The sequence below is a fragment of the Cornus florida genome, unplaced genomic scaffold (genome assembly GCF_030987335.1).
Source record: "Cornus florida cultivar Cherokee Brave unplaced genomic scaffold, ASM3098733v1 CherokeeBrave_3.0.0_Hap2_Chr05, whole genome shotgun sequence".
Taxonomy (NCBI): Eukaryota; Viridiplantae; Streptophyta; class Magnoliopsida; order Cornales; family Cornaceae; genus Cornus; species Cornus florida.
Window position 1 is genome coordinate 106,895,886 of NW_026775575.1, and position 23,736 is coordinate 106,919,621.

A 23,736-nucleotide genomic window follows, 5' to 3' on the forward strand; every position below is an offset into this window, starting at 1 on the left:
CAAAAAAGTAGTACCTTCGAAGGAAAAGTAGTACCTTCGCGGAAGGGTATTTTAGGCACCACAATTTCTAAATAGTAAAAAACCATGTGCCACCTCAGCAATCCATTTTAGAGAAATATGGAACTTTGACTCAGCCTCTAAGTAAATATGGAACTTTGACTCCATTTATATGTAATTTTCCCTTTTTTTATTATACTTTAATCCAAAATATAAAAAATGTTGAATAACCAAATTGATCTCATTGATTACTATGACCCACAATTATTTCTCTTTAACTTAACATACGTCTTTTTGTATCAGTTCATCTCCTAATAGAGGTTTTTTCGCTATAGCTCGTCACGACTTACGACGTCACCGGAACTGTTGGTGCTGTATTTCTGTGTTGTTTGCCCGAAATAATGGAGGTTTCTGAATTGGAGCAAGGCGGTTTGTTTTGTAGCTCACTATTTGGGTCCCTTGAAGCTTGTCTTATTGGAACTGAAACACACAGTAATGAAGCTCGCCGGAACCAAAGCTTATTAGAACTGAAGTTTGCTGGAACTGAAGCACACTCGAACTGAAGCTCTGAGTTGTCGCTGAAGGTTTTTTTGTAGTTTCCACCGACTGAAGCTCACTTGAATTATGCACCAACTGAAACACACCAATCTTTTGGGTCTGAATGAGGCTCATCGGAAATTGTTCTCAATTTTTTTGGTCGGTGATACTCAAAGCCCACTCAGTTTGCTCTTAAGCTCACCTGTTGGGTACTGTAGCTTTCACTATTGGTTTGTCATCACTAAGGCTTTTCCGGTTGGTTGCAGTTCTAAAACTCAAGTTGGTCATTGTAGGTGCAAAATTTCTCTCTATTAAAATAAATAAAAAGAAAAATACAACTCACTCAGAATAAGCAATTATAATACTTAAAGATAAGTGTATAATGCTCCATCCTTTTATTGGAAGTCTAGGCCTCTATTTATAAGAAATAAGGTGGTGGAATTATGGTAGGACTCGCCTGGCTTGTCCTCCAATCCATTTCATATATGACATTCTATACAATTATAATCATTTCCTTTTTACAATTCTTTCCATGCAAAACTTTCCTTGCACAGAACTTGCTTTCTTTGCTGAATCCTTTGTCTAGCAGGACTGGTCTACCTTTAATTGAGATTGGGCTGCGTGTGGGCTGATCCAAATGATTCGGTAAATGGGCTTAGAGTTCAACCTTGGCTCCACGGGCTGTTGACGCTTCCACTGGGCCTAAATTAGATTGTACGCATCTGGGCTTAGTAAATGGGCTGAATAGCCTGAGTCAGCGGTCTATTTGGAAGCAAGACTTTGCCTACGCTTATTCCGGATTGGGTTCTCCCAATTTAGGCTTGATACCGATCGGGCTCTTGTTGTATCTAATATAAATTTGTAGTGTGATGACGTGGACGATTCTTACTGGAGGGGGGATTTTTTCCTTCCACACTTTGCCCCCAATTCCCTCTTTAATTGGACTATGGCTCCTAATTAAAAAGGAATTGAAGTTGCACGGTTGCCAATTCTACAAAAGGCGGTTCAAGGTGTGTCCATTGCCATTCTGACTAAAAGGCCTCTTCATAGCTCGTTCCTGACTCTGCGACGTTTACTGTGCTTATTACTTCAACATGATCTTAGGTTAGTTCCTCATTTATTTGTCTAATTAATTTCACATCATGAGCTCCTCATCCACTCACGATCGTATAGACCTTGTAGATTCGGATTCCACAACTTCTTCTTCTCTCAATCTCATTAGGATCTCTCCCCCTAGGGTTTCTGACCTGGTTAAATTCACAAATGATTCAGCTATTCAAATGGATGCCTCCCCTTCACAAGCTGAAGTATCCACTTCTGGGTCAGATTGTGTGTTTACTAAAGAGGAGAGAGAGTTGATTTTGTCTGTTCGGCATATCAAGTTTTCTATTGAGTCTGTAACAGAGGATTTTGAGATTCCTGATGGGGTAGACATTGTCGAATACCCAGAAGGGGCTGATTTCAGTTCCGACAAAAGGCGTAAGGGACAATGAATTACTTCTATCAGTTGGGCACCTTAACGCTCTTCGGTTCCCTCTTCACCCCTTCTATCATCTAATCTTTAATAAGTTAGGACTTGCCCCTCTCTAAGTAAACCCTAACTTTTTTCGAGTAGTCTCAGCACTTCTAGTTCGTCGAAGGCTGGAGAGTCTTGACTTGACTCTTTCTGATTTACTCATTACCTATACCATCGCCAGGCATGGGATTGAGCCTGGCCGTTTTTACTTCACTTCCCCTCTTCAGCAGAGGATATGTAAGGACCTCCTTTCCTCCGAGAAGAAGTGGAAAGAGAGGATGATAATTGTGAAGGGGAATTGGTCTGTGGATAAATCGAATACCCTCCCCATTCCTTGCAAATTTGGGAAGCTAGGTATAAAATATCTTCCCTCATTCCATGAAAAGTGCTCTAGTTGTTTCCCATGTCAAGTTTTATTATTTCATCATACTTATGAATTTCTTGGTCTTCTTTCAGCAACATTCCTCTCTTCCGCAGCTAAGAAGAGACTTGCTTTTCTCGAAGCACAAGTTTAAAGCGAGCCCCCTTCTGTTGAGGAGTTACTCACTTCATCCAACTTTCAAGAAATTGCTTCCAGTGCCGCAGCTGTAGACGTTCTGGATTTGGCACTTCCATCCTTTGACAGCTTCCCCCTGACTGAGGAAGAAAGACAGAGAACTGAAGCTCTGAAGAAGAAAGCTGCTGAAGAGCAACCTCTGCTAGTCATTAGGTCGATTGAGCATGAGAAGGAGGTAGATGAACCTCCTCTTAAGAAGACAAGACCAAACCCTTCTTCCAGCAGCAAGGGCAAAAACATCCCCAAAAGCAAGTGGAAGAAGGCTGGGGAAACTGACCCAGAGGAGGAAGTCCGAGCTTATGTTCAAGCCGAATCTGGGGAACCTTGGAGACCTGTCTTCTCAAGGGCTAACAAGTCAATCCTTCACTCCGGGGATTCAATAGTCTCTGACCCTCTACTGCCTTAGCGGTTGCTCGAGGGATGTGGCTACTCGAGGATAAAGAAATCATTGGATCAGCTACTAACATCCGCCCCAGTTGATGCTGTGAAGGTTTATTCTTTTCCCTTCACTTACTTAATTCTTCATACTTCTTTTCACCGCATATTTACTGATATTGTCATTATTGATTATGTAGAGTCTGTACCAGACTATGGCACTGTGTGCCACTGCCGAAGCTCAGTCTATTTCCATTAAGAAACTAGAAAAAGACCTGGGCAATGCTGAGAAGAAGGCTTCGCATTTTGCTACGAATACGAAGATCGCTTCTGATGCGAGGGATATCTACAAGAATCGCCTGGCTGCTTTTGAGGCGAAGGTAGAGACTCTTGAAGCTGAAGTCCAGCGCTTGAATGATGTCATTGGTACCTGTATTACTGCTGGGAGACAAATACAAAGACGCTACTCCACTATTGTGCGCTTATCCAGTGCAAAAGCTTTTAGGTTTGGCTTCAGCCAAGGTTCTGATGACAAAGCAGAGGATCCAGAAGCCTTTGATGTTTACATGGAAGTGTCCTTCACTTATGTTAAGGGTCTAAAAGCCCAAGAGGTTGAGGTGCTCTTTGCTGAGATGGTGAAAGCTCATCCAGAGGGTCATCCAGCTTCAAGCTTCCCAGCTCCTCCATCTTCTGACCTGCAAGCTCCTTTATCCACAAGTCCGAATGTAGTGGATGCCTTTGACTCTGCTCCCTTTGATCCAAAAAGGAAGTAGAGTTGTGTAACTTTTTTTTTTTTTTTTTTTTTTTTTTTTTTTTTTAAGGAATGAATGTAGAAACTATATATTTTTGCTCTTGAAATGCAATAACTACATGTAATACTCCTAATTTCAAAAGGATAGTCCTGGTATTTAATTGCTTGTTTAATTACATTTTTAGTTAGTTTAATTGTTTAATTGCATATTATTTGAATTGATTGATATTTGAATTATTTGATTTAATTATTATTTTTTTCATTATTTGACTTTAATTGAATTATTGTACTCGTTTAATTATTTGAAAAAGTTAAAAGTGTTAATTGTAAATTAGGATTTTATTTTTCTTTTATGATTGACGTTGTACTTGTTTAATTATTTGAATAAGTTAAAAGTGTTAATTGTAAATTAGGGTTTTATTTTTCTTTTATGATTCACGTTGTAGCCGACTTATGGTTGGAGTAGAATTAGAATTAGGTTTTGTTTTAAGTGAAGCCTATAAATACAATCTGATACGTCTGCATAGGGTTACAAATAAACCTTATTTATGTATTGAGAGACAGAGAGAAACAGATAGTGAACTTGAGAGATTAACAAAGAGGTTCAAGGAGGAAGGAACGGGTTTGCTTCTGGGTTGAACCAAGAGCACCAGAGGTGTAGAACGGTAGTCTAGGACGTTGACGAAAAACTCAAAGATGGTGGTTTAGAGTTTCAAAACTGAAACTGAAGGCAAGTCTCTGTTCTATTCTTTCTTTTAAACTTGTGATCTGTGCATGCCTAGGTAGGCTCCAGGGATTAAACTAATGCTAAAACACATCTTTTATGCATGTTTAAATAGTATTTAATTTCACTAAATTAATCTGTTATGAGTTGCTTAAAATTTCTAATTAAATTTTTGCTGCCGTTGTTTTCAAAAGTTATGTTCAATTCATATCATGGTTGTATATTGAACCCTAGAACAAGTAATAAAAACAGTACAGAGGCTTTGAACTTCGTCGGAGGTGAAGAAGATGAACAGGTTAGGCGTTACGCCTTTCAGAGGAGGAGAACAGGCTCACCACAAGGGTGGAGCCAGCTCTACAAGGGGTAGAGCCAGCTCCCACAAGGGTAGAGCTGGCTCCACCAAGGGGAGAGATGGCTCCCTTGTTTGGGGGAGGCGGCTCCCTCTTCTATTTTTGGTTTTTTGTGGTTTTGGGTTCGGTTTGGCCTGTAGGGAGCTTTCTAAGTTGTTTTAGGGGCTATGGATGATGCATATAACTGTTACAGAGATGTAAAAACTACTGGGAAGTATGATTATATTAAGATATTGAAGACTGAAATAACATAAGGTTAAGCAATGAACCTGTATGTGGAAGGTTGGATAATTAACTGATGAGCACTGAAAAGTGCGTATTTAAACCCCTTAAGCTTAGGCATTCTAGTACCTTTATCTATCTTACTTTACCATTTTAAATTGATTTCGTATTATTTCCTTTTTCAGGCACTTATCCCGAAAATAAGCTAACTCAGCCAAATAAGAGCTTAATTGAAGCAATTCTGGGATTAATCAAAGAAAGGAGCAAAGTGGATAAAGAAGGAAGCAAATAAAGCCAAATGTGGTAAGCAGCAAAGTTCGATCGATTCAAGTTCAAGGTTCGATCAATCGAACAATGATCGATCTCAACACTTCAAGATAGATCCAAGTCTTGACCCAAAAGCATAAAGTCCAAAAGTTCGATCGATCCAACACCATCCTTCGATCGATTGAACACTTTTGTCCTTATTCAAATGATTGATCCTATCCACAGCTGTACCACCCACTAACCACTTTTGTCCTTTTCCCATAAATATCTCCCATAAATATCTTGGATTTTTCTTTTTCCAAAAAGCTCAGCCAGTTGGATCGATCCAGCCTAAGTTTGATTGATCTCACTTACTTTCGATCGATTTAAGTTCAAGGTTCGATCGATCGAACTTCCTCCAGTGCGAAAAAGTTAAAATTCCATCTCATTGAAAGTTGTCCTTTATCCAATCATTAGGGAATATTGCGTGCACGACCCCAGCTCATTTTGGGTGTCATTTTGACCTACCTATATAAGGATAAGGATTACTTTTACAAGGGGGAGCCAATTTAACTTTTCATATCATCTTTTGGAGAGGAAGTTTAGAGGAGGAGGAGGCTATAGACACCATTGGAGACTTTTCGTCAACAAGGAGCAGATTTCAACCATAGAATTAGCCTTTGAGGGTTGGAGCATCATCACCATGAGTGGCTAGACATCCTCTTGGGGCTAAAGTTAGCCCCAAGCATGCTTTCTATATCTTAATCTTGTGTATTATTAAGGGATTAGTGTTGTAATTGATGTTTTGACACTTTGATATATATAGATATTATTTATTCAATGGTTTATGTGGTTTAATGCTTCCAATTGGTCATTTCATTCTATCTATATGTCTATGTATGCTAGAATAGATGTTCATGTGCTTATCTCTAGATTTTGTGTTATTGATGCATGTCTATGTGTATTGATGCTATAGATTTGGAGATTGTCAAAACATTGTGCTTAAAAGAATGGTTTTGTGATTCTTTTGATGGTTCATGCTTATCTCTTGATGGATTTTGACTCTACCCTAGTTTATTTTCATGCTAGTAGTGTAGATGTAGTGTAGTTGTAGTGTAGTGTTAAATGGGAGGACAATTTATACTTATTGTTTGATGATCCAAGCTTTTGAATGCAATTTGTATATGTCTCTATCCTTGTGTTGTATTTGGATTCTGAGCTTAATGAAAGGATTAATGACTTGTTTTGATTTATTGTGCCTTTCACATGTTGTTTAGACAATATATACTTCATTACTTAGATATATTGTGCCTTTCACATAATGTTTAGACAATACATGCTTATCTAGTCATCATTGCTTGTTGAATCAACCAAATATACACACACCATTATTGCAATCCACTATTTGCCCTCATTAATTACTTATCAATGATATAGAAATGCATTGCTTGGTGGTGATCTCTAAACCTCAAGATCTCTCTTTCTCTCTCTTACTTACTCTTAATTGCACTCTTTTGCTATTACTTAGTTTAATTTAGTTGCTCTTTAATCAACCAACCAACCAATTGTTTGATCACTCGACCTACTAGCCCTAATTGTGATTCCACGAAATTGTTCAATCCCTATAATCCCTTGGAACGATCCCTTCTCACTCATACTACATAGTATAGGTGTTAAGCAGTTTATAAATTTAACTATGATGCCCATTTGACACTATTTTCCAAACTCAAAGTGTTGTGCATTATTTTGTGCACACCTAGACGTTCGTGTGAGCCCGCATCAGTTTTTGGCGCCGTTGCCGGGGATTTGTTGATTAGATTTGGCAACGTCGGATTTGTGGAATTGATTAGGATTAGTACTCTTTTGATCATGTCTTTACTTTATTTTTATTTTTTCTTTTTGGTTACTTATTGTGTTGTTCTTACTTAACTAGGTTCATTGTTGGAGAGGAAGCAAGCAAAGGAGCCATTGAGCATTCAATTCAAGCAAGCAAAGAAAACAAAAAGCTAAAAATACTAAAATTGCTAAGCCAACCTTTAAAATGTGGAGTTGAAGTGCTAAAGGACCTTTGTGAGATTTTCTTTACTCAATCCCTTAGTTAAATCGTCGGCCCGCGTGGAGGCTTATTTTTTATTCTCTTGCATCATTGTTGTTAAAGTATGGGAGTATGAATTAAATGTTTGTGGAAGAAGTCTAATTGCATTGTTGTGAAGGCATAGTGTTTGTCAATTTTTGCGTTTGTTGTGTTTTGTATCGTGCATTCATGGGCGTTGTTCATTAAGACCAACTCTTGCCCCTCTTGATTTGCATCTTGAATCTATCGTTAGAAATCCTAGGGGAAGAGGAAGTTCAAATAGAGCCATTCTTTCAATGGATGACCATAATGATAATCATGTTGAGGACATTGGTCAGATAGACCAACAAGGTATCCTTCATCCCAATGTGCACAATAAGAAAATATAAGTACCATTAGGCATGCCTAGGCCATTCATTCACCAACCACCACAACAACAAGGCCAAGTTCCATATGGAATGCCAAGGCCAATGTATGCTCCACAACCTCCCATCAACAATCAAGGAATTCAAAACCAAGGTGTTCATGTTGCACCTCAAGCAGCTAATCCACCTCTTGCTTTAAGAGACCATTATGTGCCTAATGAGTATAATGCACCTACATGCATCCAATTGCCTCCATTTAAAGCACATCATTATGAAATTAAGCCACAAACCATTCAAATGCTTCCTAATTATCATGGACTTCCAAGTGAAGAACCTTACAAGCATTTGGATGAGTTTCTTGAAGTATGTTCCACCGTAAAATATACGGACATGCCGGAAGAGGTTTTAAGACTCAAACTTTTTCCATTCACCTTAAAAGACAAGGCAAAGTATTGGTTTAACAATCTTAGGCCTTTTTCAATCACTTCTTGGGCAGAAATGCAACAAGAGTTCTTGAAGAAGTACTATCCAGTTTCTAAGACCAATGCCATGAGGACCTCAATTCGAGAATTTTCACATGGGGATGGAGAAATGTTTCATGAGGCATTGGAACGCTTCAATGAATTGATTAGGAAGTGTCCACATCATGACATGTCCAAATGGCAATTAGTTCAATACTTCTTTGAGAGCTTATCGGATAATTATAAGGGTATGGTTGATGCTTCCATGGGTGGCTCATACATTAATAGGCATAAGGATGACGTGTGGCGTCTCTATGAAAGCATGAGTGAAAATTCTTTGTATAGAATACTATCATCCAAGAATGGTAGAAATTCACAAGGTAGGAAGAGTGTTGGCTTACATTAAGTCGAACATTCAAATGAAATAGCCGCCGAAATGAAGTCTTTGTCTCAAAGATTTGATTAATTTTTTATTAACCAAAACTCGGCGAACCAAGCATCTTCCTTCCCTAACCATTCTCATCGTGCATCAAATGAAACATGTATGACTTGTTCTAGTGTTTTCCATTCTACTTGTCATTGTCCTCATGGACAAGTGCAAAGTGAACCTAATGAACAAGTCAATACGGTTTTTGTGAACCAAGGGAACAATCTTTATGGTACTCATTATAATCCAAGTTGGAGCAATCATCCGAATTTCTCTTGGAAAAACCAAGAAGAGGGCTCAAACCCTTCCCAATGCGGTTTTCAAGGGAAGTACATTCCACCTCTACTTCAAAACCAAGGATCCCAAGGTTATAGACCCTATCAATCACAAGGGAATCAATTTGCTAATTCTCATTTTCCTAACCCATCTTATTCCCAAGGTAATACTAGAAGTCCCACCTTTGAAGAGAAAGTTTTGAATGCTTTGGGCACTTTAGAGGCTAACACTTAATTGCTTCATTCTCACTCTCAATCTATTGCAAAGTTAGAAACCCAAGTAGGGCAAATAGCAAGCACTCTCAATGCAAGAGAGAATGGAAAGATGCCTATAAATGTCCCACCTAAGCAACAATGTGTTGTGGAAACCCATTCCTTATCGGAAGGCCACGCCATTGAATATGTTAATGCGGTGACTACCTTGCGGAGTGGTAGGATTGTGGACAATCAAGTTGGAATGTCTAATGAAGAGAGTGAACCGGTGCAACCTCAAGTTGTCACCTGTCCCATATCACATCCCATTCCTCCTTTATTGCATACACATAACCTTGTAAATGAGAAAGTCTTAAAAGATGTGTTTGAAAAAGAAGTTTTGAAAAAGGATGTTGAAAAGGTTTTATTGAAAAATGATTTGAAAACTTCTTGTATTGAAGAGAGTTCAAAAGAAAATTTTGAAAAAGTGTTTGAACCAAAGGTTCCATTTCCAGATGCCTTAAAATGATCCATTTCAAAAGACAAGCAAAAGACAAAAACCAATGAAATCATGGAAATGTTTAGGCAAGTGAAAGTTAATCTTCCACTATTGGATGCAATCAAGCAAATTCCGGCTTATGCCAAATTCTTGAAAGACTTGTGCACCAAAAAGCCGAAGAATAAGAGCCAAGCACCAAGAAAAGTGGTTTTGACCGAGCAAGTAAGCTCAATTTTGCAACGTAATACTCTTATAAAGTTTAAGGACCCCGGTTCACCCACTACATCATGCATTATTGGTGATCATATCATTAATCGGGCGCTTATTGACTTAGGAGTAAGTGTTAATCTTCTTTCATACTCGGTTTATGTCAAATTGGGCTTAGGTGAATTGAAACCGATGTCGGTAGTTTTACAACTTGCCGACCGATCCATTAAGAAGCCTAGGGGTATAATTGAGGATGTTTTGATAAGGATTGACAAATTCTTCTTCCCGGTTGATTTCGTTGTCATAGACACGGAACCAGTTTCCAGTCCTAAGAGCCAAATTCCCGTTATCCTTGGCCGTCCTTTCTTGGCAACCGCTTATGCTAACATCAATTGTAGGACGGGGATAATGAAGATTTCATTTGACCACATGAAAGTAAAGTTGAATATCTTTAATCCCACACCCAATTCATCTGACAAATATGAAGGAGAAGTCAATGTTGTAGATGAATGTCATGATCTTCAATGCCAAGGAAATGAGCTTTTGTGTAAAACCAAAACTTCCAAAGGATCATCTTCAACCTTGCATTCTAAAAGTCTTGTTTTAAACTTTTGCTTTGAAAAGGCATGGAAGCCCAAAGGTTGTAATTGCATAGACAAGGGAATAAAGACTTCCTTTGAGCTTAATCCAACAAGTTTTTCAAAGAACCATTTGTTGGGTGGAGTTCAAAGCATCTATCACCCTAACAAGGAGGGGATGCATTATAAGATCTTTGATCCAGGCTAAAAGAGCCCAATGTCTTGCTAGAGACGTTAAAGACTAGCAAAAGCATTCGTAGGGTGTCAAAACGCTATTCCTCCCCCATTTCTATCTTTCATTTCATTTCTTGCGAAGTCTAGATACTTGTTTTTGGTTCATATGCATTTCAAGGAACTTTGGTGAGGATTGCATAAGCTTTCATGTCATTATTGAGCATTCTGCAAAGTTCGATCGATCTCAAACTTGAGTTCGATCGATCGAACTCTTCTCTGCATCCAACATTTAGAAAAAATTTCGACTTGCAGAAACCTGCATCCAAATCACCTCTCTGTCCCATCGTTCGAACCAACTCCAAGATCGATCAAGAGACCTTCGATCGATCCAACTTCCAAGTTTGATCGATCTCATGACTCAACACTTAGAAAAATTTTGAGCCTGCATCAACCTACATATTTTAGCTCTCTGTCTAATCGTTCGAAACACTCCAAGATCGATCTGAAAGTTCTTCGATCGATCCAACTTTCCAGTTCGATTGATCTCATGTTCCAACATTTAACCAAATTTTTGAACCAAAAACCTGCATATTTTTGCTCTCTGTTTGATCGATCGAACTCTTGTTTCGATCGATCTTAATCTTCATTTCATTATTTTGACTTTTCAAATTTTTAAAAATCCAAAAATATTTTCATTTTTATTATTTTTTTTAATTTTATTTCATTTACTTTATTTTATTTTCATTTATTTTATTACATTTTCAAAAATCGGAAAATATCTTAATTAATTTTTAATTATTAAGTGTTTATTCAAAAAAAAAAAAAAAAAAAACTTTGAAGAGAGTTCATTAAAGTTCGATTGATCACAGTTTAGTTCGATCGATCGAACTCTGTCGGGAATGTTTTTAAAAATAGAACCAAGGGTTTTTAGATCGATACCTTAGATCGATCCAACCCTCTCAAACCCTATCCCCCACTCCCTCTCTGCGCCACTATGAGCCTCAACCATCTTTATCATCTCCGACGTGTTTTCCGGCGAAACACAGTGAGCTTTGACTTTCTTTCGCTCTCTTGCATTTCGGATCTCACCCCCTCTTTGCATCCACTTCTCTCATTCGGTTGAGGTAAGATCCGAAGCACCATAGTTGATTGCAAGATTCAATCTCATATATCTATGCTTTATATGCCGAATCCATGTCATTTTCATGATCAAATCCTCCATGGTTGAAGCTTGAAGTATTTTTGTATATATTTGTATATATGCATATATATATTTTTGTATTTTGATTCGATTTGGAAGGATGGGCCATAATTGGGTGTTAGAAATTGTTGATTTGTTGTGTTGATGGGCCCACGAACACGTTCGTGTGGGCCCCATGCTTCCAAGGTCATAGATCTGTGACCTTTGGATTTTAATCATCGCACAGTTCAATCGATCGAACTAGTACCTCCGATCGATCTTGAGAGATCGATCGAACTCATGTATTCGATCGATCGAAGTAGTGAGATCGATCTCACTTACTTTCGACCGATCCAACTTTTGTGATCGATCTTACTTCTTTTTATGATCGATCGAACTTCACAGATCTCACACACACACACACTTCATTCATCATATCCTATGTTCATGCTATCATATCTATGCCCAATGCCGGTGATATTCCATATTGGATGCATTTCATACTTACATTGGATGCATGTTTCATATTCTACCACTTGCATAGATTCATGTTACATTTGTTTTGTCTATTTTACTTGACATACATAATTCTATTTCGTGCTTTTAAATTCCTTATTCTGGCATTAACTCCCATTGCAAGTTTTTCTTTTTATTTTTGCAGGCCATGGTAAAGAGGAAGACCGTTGCCAACAGGCAACACGGGCCCACCCGCCATACTAGGCCACGGATAGAGGAGCCCGTAAAGCCCTCGTATGCACAGCGGGAGCCAGGACAGGCTACCCCGCCTCAGTCACCATCTCATGAGCCTGAGGATGATCACATACCATCCACTTCTACGGCTCATCCTGCTTTCACTCCATCACCATCTCCACCGCAGACTGGAGCTGAGCATTCACTTATACTACCTCAGCCAGCTCAGCCTGCTTAGCCAGCTCATCTGCGGTGTGATAGGCCCACGTCTCGATATGCATACATGACACTCGACCATGAGTTAGAGTTTGACACGGCCTTCTTCTCTCGATCGGTGCTGACCCGATCCGCCTACCAGGATATTATTCAGAGGGGCCTAGCAGCTATTCTTGCCCCCGTTACAGAGCCGGTCTACCCACGGCTGGTTTGGTTGTTCTACCAGAACCTCCAACCATCGCCGCGTACCACAGTCGAGATGGTCACTTCTATCGATGGCCATCCGATCACCATTACAGTGTACACTTTAGCCCGCTCTTGCCGCTGTCCACACAGATGTCCTCCAGAGCTTCAGGACACATATCTGAGGCTATTCAGGCCTTCATATGCCAACATGATAGCTTCCTCACAGGTCACCATGCCAGTGGCGCGACTTTTGCCACCCGGACATACTTTCCAGATGACCTATGGTTTACTGATTCCGTCCTTTACTGGAATATATACATGGCGGGGCAAAAGATTCAGAGGAGGGGCGATTATCTGACAGCCTTTTACTCTTTCTACACCGGGCACTGGGTGTCCATTCCCGTACTCATCTGGAGCGTGATAAGGAAGCTGTATGACGAGTACATCAGCAATGAGACGCCCAGACGGGCTAAGTCTCTTCCTTTCAGTCACCTCATCACCCAGATTCTCATTGACCAGCGCTATCCCATCCATCCTCGGGAGCACCCCGAGAGAGGTTCCTGTTACTTCTTCAGGAAGGACTGGAACAAGACCTACCACTCCCTTATTACCAGGTTGCAGGACCACGCGGTACTAGCTGCAGCAGAGTTGGAGCTGGAGGAGTTACAGGTATAGGCCCAGGCAGAGGCAGTAGCAACACATCCCGCAGCAGACGACGCACCAGTGGATCCAGCTGCCGAGCATTTAGACATCGACTTAGAGTGCCCTGCAGATGATGCAGAGCAGGACTCTCCAGCTAGGTCGCCCATTCATGAGCTGGAGCAGACTCAGGAGCTTTCTTCTGATTCATCTATGCCTGAGACTCCAGATATGACCCCCGGCTTTGGAGTACGTTTGCAGACGCTCGAAGATGCTGTTGTTACCATCCGAGCTGACCTCACAGCCCACAGAGCTGAGTTTGCTGCCTTCTGCACGGATGTCGCGACCATGTTCAGAGATTTATCCAGAAACATCCGCGGAGCCAGACCTGCCTGTCGTACCTCATCTTCCTGAGCTCCCAGTCCTTTCTATCTTATGATCTCTCTCCCCTTTTGATACTTTATTATTGTCACTGTATTATTTTTACAGTCGGTCTGTCAGCTTTGATATTTTTGTTGTACCTGCACTTTCTCTATTTTATATATCTATTTTTACTATGGATATCATATGATTGTATTCTCATATCTGTATGTTTAACTCCATCAGGTGTATCACAGTGACTTCAGTGAGAGAGTGCTACCCAATTTCCAGGACCACCCTTTTACCTCTCCCATTTCTTTATCTGTTTATCCTATTTACATTTGCATGTCCACTGTGCACTGATTATCCCATTTTGTTATCTAATAAGTTTATCCAAGTGCCAATTTTCAGAACCACAGTTCATCCCAAGTTTGGGGGGGCAATGCCACCCACTTCGGATACTTCAGTCCCGATCATTCTTGCTTAATTGCACTGGTATACTCTTTCCTTTGTTCTCTTTGCACATTGAGGACATTATGCAATTTAAGTTTGGGAGGAATGGTGCTCTATAGTGTTAGTTTTAAATTCAAATTTTTAGCATGACTTGTGTATTTGAGGGATATTTCTATGATTGGTCCATATCTAGCTATGATTTTGATCTTTTGAGGACTATATTGTTTAAAATTTAAAAATTACTTGACTTGAGAGGCCAATACTCCTTGTATGCCTTATGAATGCCATTTAGGAGTAAATTTTTCGAAAGATTGATATCTTGTTTGCACTTGTGGTCCACATCATCTTGATTTTGTGATTGTTTTGAGATTCACTCTAGTCTTCTACACTAGCACCGGCGCACACTAGCATTCATTTGTGGGGTACACGCTTTGTTAATTATTGAATTGGTTATATCCCAATTGAGCTAGTAGTGCATTGAAAGTTTTCATTCTTGATAAAGGTCGATAACAACCCCTTTTCACTAAGTAGCCGGGATTCTAGCCTCATCAAGCACTGAACTTCTCCCGCCGAAAGGTGGAGGGCCCAAATTCTAGGTTAATAATTGAATTAAAAAAAAAAACAATAAAAGTGAGGACTTCTCCCAAAAAGGTGAGAAGTAGGAAATGATTAGATGGTTGTTTTCTTGATTTGTAACCTAGTTGATTTGAGCTTGTAAGTCTGTAGGGGTGTTTGAATACCTAGTGCCCTAAAGCTGTCTGGTTTGGGAGTCATTGACCTAACGCTCGACCTCATGAATCACTAGAAAGCTTAATAGAACAAAACATTACACTATACTTCCATCTTTGATCCTCAATAAAATAAAAAAAATAAAAAAAAATGAATGAGTGAAAAAAATAAGTGCACCTAGAACAATAAAGCTTTAATAAAATGTCTACTTTTTGTCTTGATGATCGGTACTAGATTTGTGTGCTAGTTTGAGGGTAAGGATGTGATTAATTCTTTAGTTGGCTTAGATAATAACACATTTGATACTGGTCCACTCAAAAGGATTCTAGAGTTGTTTTGATTTGCATGATCATTTTCTTAATGTGTGGAGGACCATACTTGCTTGCTTGATGTTGAAATTTTGGGAGATTGCTTAGAAAGGGTTGAAAAATTGCATACTTGAGATAGTTTTCTCCCAATGCTTGTTTGCAATATTGGTGCCTCTTTTGAAAGAATGAGCTTAATGTTTATGGGTACCATTTCTGGAAGCCCTCACAAGACTTCACTCGTCCACTAGGGGTAACCTAGGGGTTTAAAAGGCTTGTTGCATATGCTAAATGCAATCGTGTTCCCTACGAAAGTGGTGTTATCCATTTATTATTTTCTAGATTCATACTTGTATAGTTGTTTATTTCATTCCTTTTCTTTCTAGTTCATTGCTTGGGACTACCAATATTTAAGTTTGGGGGTGTGATGAGCACTCAAAAGTGCGTATTTAAACCCCTTAAGCTTAGGTATTCTAGTACCTTTATCTATCTCACTTTACCATTTTAGATTGATTTCGTATTATTTCCTTTTTCAGGCACTTATCCCGAAAATAAACTAACTCAGCCAAATAAGAGCTTAATTGAAGCAATTCTAGGATTAATCAAAGAAATGAGCAAAATGGAGAAAGAAGGAAGCAAATGAAGCCAAATGTGGCAAGCAGCAAAGTTCGATTGATCCAAGTTCAAGGTTCGATTGATCGAACAATGATCGATCTCAGCACTTCAAGATAGATCTAAGCCTTGACCAAAAAGCATAAAGTCTAAAAGTTCGATCGATCCAACACTATCCTTCGATCGATCGAACACTTTTGTCCTTATTCAAATGATTGATCCTATCCAAAGTTGTATCACCCACTAACCACTTTTGTCCTTTTCCCATAAATATCTCCCATAAATATCTCGAATTTGTCTTTTTCCAAAAAGCTCAGCCAGTTGGATCGATCCAGCCTAAGTTCGATCGATCTCTCTTACTTTCGATCGATCCAAATTTAAGGTTCGATCGATCGAGCTTCCTCCAGTGCGAAAAAATTAAAATTCCATCTCATTGAAAGTTGTCCTTTATCCAATCATTAGGGAATATTATGTGCACGACCCCAGCTCATTTTGGGTGTCATTTTGACCTACTTATATAAGGATAAGGATTGCTTTTACAAGGGGGAGCTAATTTAACTTTTCATATCATCTTTTGGAGAGGAAGCTTAGAGGAGGAGGAGGCTATAGACACCATTAGAAACTCTTCATCAACAAGGAGCAGATTTCAACCATGGAATTAGCCCTTGAGGGTTGGAGCATCATCACCATGAGTGGCTAGACATCCTCTTGGGGCTAGAGTTAGCCCCAAGCATGCTTTTTATATCTTAATCTTGTGTATTATTGAGGGATTAGTGTTGTAATTGATGTTTGGATACTTTAATATATATAGATCTTGTTTATTCAATGATTTATGTGATTTAATGCTTCCAATTGGTCATTTCATTCTATCCATATGTCTATGTATGCTAGAATAGATGTTCATGTGCTTATCTCTAGATTTTGTGTTATTGATGCATGTCTATGTGTATTGATGCTATAGATTTGGAGATTGTCAAAACATTATGCTTAAAAGAATGCTTTTGTGATTCTCTTGATGGTTCATGCTTCTCTCTTGATGGATTGTACATCTCCCCTAGTTTATTTTCATGCTAGTAGTATAGATGTAGTGTAGTTGTAGTGTAGTGTTAAATGGGAGAACAATCTATGCTTGTTGTTTGATGATCTAAGCTTTTGAATGTAATTAGCATATGTCTCTATCCTTGTGTTGTATTTGGATTCTGAGCTTAATGAAAGGATTAATGACTTGTTTTGATTTATTATGCTTTTCACATGTTATTTAGACAATATATGCTTCATTACTTAGATATATTGTGCCTTTCACATGATGTTTAGACAATACATGCTTAACTAATCATCCTTGCTTGTTGAATTCACCAAATATACACACACCATTATTGCAATCCACTATTTGCCCTCATTAATCACTTATCAATGATATAGAAATGCATTGCTTGGTGGTGATCTTTAAACCCCAAGATCTCTCTCTCTCTCTCTCTTACGTACTCTTAATTGCACTATTTTGCTATTACTTAGTTTAATTTAGTTGCTCTTTAATCAACCAACCAACCAATTGTTTGATCACTTGACCTACTAGCCCTAATTGTGATTCCACGACATTGCTCAATCCCCATAATCCCTTGGGACGATCCCTTCGTACTCATATTATGCGATTTGCATGGTATCTCTACTCAGGCTGAGACAGACCTATTGGACTAGTGAGCGTCCTATAGTGTGTAAATATACATATATGGACTATTCTAGATATTGTTGAGCTATCTAGGATGTATCTGTGTATCGGGTTTCTGTATGGATCGTAGTAGGATAGGACTTGCATGTGGGCTTGACCCATTCTTTTATTTTTCAGGTGCTCGTCAGTTCCGGGGTTAGAGCTTGGTCGTGTAGAGCAGATACAAACATTCATTCCTTCGACTACGTTGGACTACTTCTTGAATTAGCTTTGGATTTTGATTACAATTTTTTCCTTTCCAGTTTGGGATTTTATTAGGGGTCTACTTGAGGGATTCCCGAGTTGTTAATTAATGGAGTTACTTTGGAGGTTTTGGATTAATGGATTTTAACATTTTTATTTTGAGGATTTTTAATTAGAATTCTTTTCTGCTTTATTATTTATTTCTTATTAATTCGTTTTGTATTTTGTGCTTAGTTATATATTAATTGTTTGATGTCCCTCGGATCTGTGCTCGGACTTGATCACCCGTGGCTCTAGAATCGAGGGGTATCACAGTTGGTATTAGAGTACTCCAGGTTCAAGTGTCTCTATGATTTTATTGTATAAGACTTCCGCGTAACGTATTCTATTGTTTAGAGCATAAGTTTAGGATTCGTTGTATTCCTCTACGGTTCGGTTTAATCATACTGATGTCTGTCTTTCTGTGTTGACAGAATGGTTAACGCATGAACCAGACGGAACAATCAGCGACGAAGGGAAGCGGCCCGTAGGCAGCTTCAGGATGATGATGGTCAGTTCTATGGAGAGCAGAAGGACGTCCAGCAGACTCAGAATCAAGGAGGAGATCCCGAGTATCCTCCGCATATCAATGACCTCATTGCTCGGGCTATAGACGCAGGGGTAATAGCTGCACTTCAGAATCAGCCTCAAGTATAGCCGGCACCGATACCAGCACCGGTTGTTCAGACTGATACTTGGGAGAAGGCTAGGAGTTCTTTCACAAAGAGGAGCCCACCTGAGTTCTTAGGCTCTACGGATACGAAAGCAGCTCATCAGTGGAAGAAGGATATCGAGCGACATCTTCATCTGGTTTATTGCACGGAGGTTCAAAAGCAGATGCTTGCTACCTTCAAGCTAGTTGGAGATGCACTACAGTGGTGGGAGTCAGTTACCACCATAGAGGAGAGGATGACATTGATTTATGATCAGTCCAGTGCTCGCTTTGATGAGAAGTACTTTCCTTATGCAGTTAGGGCAGCTATGAAGATAGAGTTCCTTAATCTGCAATAGGGGAACATGACAGTGGTAGAGTATGAGCAGCAGTTCACGCGCTTATCTCTTTTTGCACCGGAGGAGGTGGATACAAAGGAGAAGAAGCGCAATAGTTTCGTTGAGGGATTAATGTGGTCTATCAGGAGAACTATTACAGGTAGTCCAGCCTATACTACCTACGTTCAGGTGGTAAACGCCGCTCTACAGCAGTATCAGTTGATCGTGGACTTCAGACAGGCCAAGGGTGAGAAGCGGGGTGATAGAGACTCTGCTAATCAGTCAGCTGAGAAAGGGAATGGCAACGGACACCGATAGAATGACAAAGGCAAATTCCAAGGATAGCAGTCTTGGAAAAAGCACAAGGGTGGTTCAAATGCTCACAAAGATGGGGCACCTATTTAGAGGCAGCAGAATAGGGGACCACATGCAGGACAGGGTCAGCCATAGGCTAACTGATAGAGGAGGCCATTTAGTACTTTTTAGGGTAGTTGCTACACTTGTGGAGAGTATGGTCACACTTCCAGGTAGTGTCCTAAAGTAGGACCGGGATGGGGACAGCATGTGCAGCAGGGACAGAGGGCACTGGTACCTTTACCAGCTCCATAGGTTCCACGGATGCAAGGACAGACATTTTCAGCATTACCGGCACCGTCACAGCGTCAAGGATAGGCACCGCAGCAGTTGTATTACGGCCGGGTTTTCAACTCCATGCTGCAGGATATTTGAGCACCTTAGGCTGTTGAGGGTATGTTTTTTTATCCATGGTTTAAAAGGTCATGTTTTATTTGATACGGGTGCTACACACTCATTTGTAGCTAGATCTTTTGTTGCTTTATCTGGGATGACGACACGGGTATGCAGTAGACCTCAGGGTATTTCTACACCGTTAGGTAATACAGCTATTCTACATGAGAGTGATGGGCCTGTGACACTAGATATTGGTAGACTCAGATTTTTAGCCAATCTTTTGGTCTTGGACATGCGCACTTATGATGTGATACTTGGAATGGATTGGTTATCGTATTACCATGCCCAAGTTGATTGTTATGATAGGTCTGTTGTTTTTACCATACATGGTCAGGATATGTGATACCCCTCGGATCCGAGACACGGGTTGATCAAGCCCAGGCCCAAACCCGAGGGATATCAAACAATTAATACGTTATAACGAACACAGATTACAAAAGAAATAAGAATTAAGTTTTAAAAGTTGGAAGAAACTAAAATATAAAATCCTTTAATAAAAAAATACTTAAATCTGATAATCCAAAACTTCATAATTTAAACAACTCGGGAATCCATCTCCAGTGGACCCCTAATAAAATCCCAAACTGAAATGAAAGTAAAACTGAAGATAAAATCCAAATCTATTATCCGGAAAGAAATCCTACGTCGCTGGTAGAGTGGAAGATCGTCTCTGCTTAGCATGAACAAGCTCAAGCCTGGAACTGATGTACACCTGAAAAATAAAAGTGGGTCAGGCCTACGGACAAGTTCTATCCTACTACAATCTAAGCAGAAACTCGATACGCATGTACATACTAAATAGTTCAACAATAACCAATACTCCATACATAAATATATCCACACTACTGGACTTTCGCTAGACTATGAAGAGGGTCTCAACCTAGATAGAAGGCATCACACAATACACACCTGAGTGGGCATGAGTACCTAAACCTAAACAGGGTATACCTCAACCCTCACAGTCAGCTACATATCCAATTGCATATATGCACCCTAACCGTCGACACTGGGACTCAAGCTCATGATACGGTATCATAAAAAATATATTTAAACTCTGTTCCTAACAATCCACAAGAAATCCAGTAAGTCAATCGGCGTATTCAACCGTACCGACTTATAAAAGGAGGATTGTATTTAATAACCCGTGCCCTTTTTTCCAAAATAGGTAGGACTTAGCAATTTAAGCTAATCCAACCCTAGTATGACACCGTCCCATATCGGTGCATACCATCTCCTCCGTCCAATAGTTGACAAAGTATTTATAATAACCACATCAACAATTCCATATTAAGCATAATAAAATAATTTATCAAACATGCTTAATTAAACTAACAGTTGATGTAATATTGTCCATAAAAGTATCAATACAAAGACTTCCAAACCAAGCATGTAAGAGCAAATTAACAACTATGCTTAAATACACTAATAGTTTATAAAACACTGTCCATATAAATGTCAGTACCAAGATTTCCAAACTAAACATGATAGAGCAGATTAACAACCATGCTACACGGAACTGTATCCGTATTAAACTCCATGTTCAGGTTCCATATATTTAACAGAGCCAAATTTAAATATTGTCCTAGACAATTCCACGACATGCAACATAAACATAAGTAAATTATCATACTTATGAATTCCCTGCTCAACAGATTTATGCACTGCAGTTTAGAAACTTAATCATCAATTTAATTCCTAAGAAGATATAAACTCCTAACAACTAATTCCATTCTTTGAACATGAAATTAGCAGTGAACAACTCTCACAAAAATTCTAAATTAATTAAGAAAACAATCCAAAACCAAAAAGTCCGCTAAGCAACATACAACTTTCAGACAGTTTCAACCATTGAACATTGGTGTCTAAATCTATGTTCTCTATTCCTTTAGACCTAAACCTCCTCTGGATAGTCTCTAAACCCCCTTACAACCTCTATTCTCCTCAGAACAAACTAGAAAATCAACCATCCAAACCTCCCCTACTGAAAACTGAACAGAGAAGAAGTAAAACGTGAAAACTGGAAGGAGCAAAGATGGAGCAGGCTCCAAAAACACTTGGAGCCGCCTCCAAGTCCAAAGAAGCCGCCTCCATCTCCCTTTTCTCTCTGTTCACTTTTCTGGTTTCGTCTTCACCTACGGCCCTTCACTGCTGAAGTTCCCAGAACTTGTAACTAAGTCCCAATAGATTACCAACCCTTGTTTAAGTCCTTATTACATTGCTAAGATGAGTTTAAACAAAGAACTAAGCAAGAAAGTTTCTAGTTTATACAATTTAGCAGGTATAACACATACTGTCATAATTATAATTCAAACCATGAAACAGATAACGTTTTTATTATTATGTTTTAAAAACATGGAATTCATCCTGGAACTATTAAGTATGCAAAGAACACGAAGCCTAAGGGAGAGATTAAGGATAAAACTTGCCTCACACTGACGTTCGTCTATAATTTCTGGCGAAACTTTCCTTTGTTTGCTCTCTGTTTTCCTGCCGTCTCTAAAACTACTCTCAGACTTACGATGTCGTAATCTTCTTCTTAAAACCCTAGGCAGACATCCTAAGTGAGTATTTATAGGCCACACAAATCCTAAGTTCCCTCAACCCTAATCAGATTTGCTCGGCCCATACAGAAGTTTCAAGTTTACACAATGACGGCTACTGTGTATACCTAATGGAACGATATAACAATCACGTTGTTTTTTTTTTTTTTAAAAAAAAAACAAATTAACCAATGTAAGAAAATAAAATTAACTCAATAAAATAATTTAAATAAATAAAGTTAACAACCAGGTCAACCTATCAACGAATTATATTTAATAAAACAATTTAATTAAAAGAAAATAATTAAAGCATTAAATAAAATAATTAATTAATACCGAGACTATTCTTTTGAAACTTAGGGTTATTACAGGATATGTACGTCGTCGCTATGCCACGTCCTAACGGGGGCACTAGTACTTATTTGTTCCATATGAAGGAGGAAACGGATGAGGGGATTACTATATCATTGGATATTATACCAATTGTACAGGACTTTCCGGATGTATTTCAAGAGATTCCAGGGTTGCCGCCTAGTCACGAGATAGATTTTGTGATTGACTTAGCTCTGGGCACTACACGTATTGCTAGGGCACCGTATAGGATGGCACCAATGGAGATGTGAGAGCTGAGGGATCAGATTTAGCAATTACTCAGCCGGGGTTTTATTCGCAGGAGTACTTCACCCTGGGGAGCACTAGTTCTATTTGTAAAGAAGATGGACAGATCACTTCGGCTATGTATAGATTACAGAGAGTTGAACAAGGTTACTATTCGTAACAAGTATCCGTTACCTAGGATTGATGATCTTTTTGATCAGTTGAAGAGAGCTACATACTTCTCTAAGATTGATCTGCGGTCTGGATATCATCAACTTTGGGTTAGGGAGCAGGATATTCCAAGGACAATGTTTCTTACGAGATATGGTTCTTATGAGTTTCGTGTCATGCTGTTTGGGTTGACAAACACACCAGTGGTCTTCATGGACTTGATGAACAGGGTCTTCAGGGCTTAGTTGGATCAGTTTGTCATTGTCTTCATTGATGATATCCTGATCTATTCTAAGTCTGAGGATAATCATGCAAGACATCTTCGTATAGTGTTGCAGACGCTTCGTGAGCACCAGTTATATGCTAAGTTCGAGAAGTGTGAATTTTGGCAGCGGGAAGTGAAGTTTCTTGGTCACGTGGTGTCAGAAAGGGGAATAATGGTAGATTCAGCTAAGGTTTCAGTAGTGGTTGAGTGGGGACAGCCTACTTCACCTACCGAGATTCGTAGTTTCCTCGGATTGGCAGGATATTATCGGCAGTTCATCCAGGACTTCTCTAAGATAGCCGGACCATTCACTCATTTGATTAAAAAGGGTGTATGGTTCGTGTGGGATGAACATTGTCAGAAAGCTTTTGAGGAGCCAAAGACTAAGTTGACTTCTGTACCGCTTTTGTCTACCCCACAGAGCGGGATAGAGTATCTTGTCTACACAGATGCTTCTTTGCAGGGTCTTGGTTGTGTTTTTATGCAAGTGGAGCAACCAATTTCGTATGAATCTCATAAGCTTAAGCCTCTGGAGCTTAATTATCCAACACATGATTTGGAGTTGGCAGCTGTGGT

The 23,736-nt window shown here is 39.3% G+C and overlaps 1 pseudogene; it reads right to left on the reverse strand.

Moving 5' to 3' along the window:
* Window positions 1-8,267: 8,267 nt before the first annotated feature.
* LOC132310864 (small nucleolar RNA R71) lies at window positions 8,268-8,366 on the reverse strand (annotated as a pseudogene).
* Window positions 8,367-23,736: the final 15,370 nt, after the last annotated feature.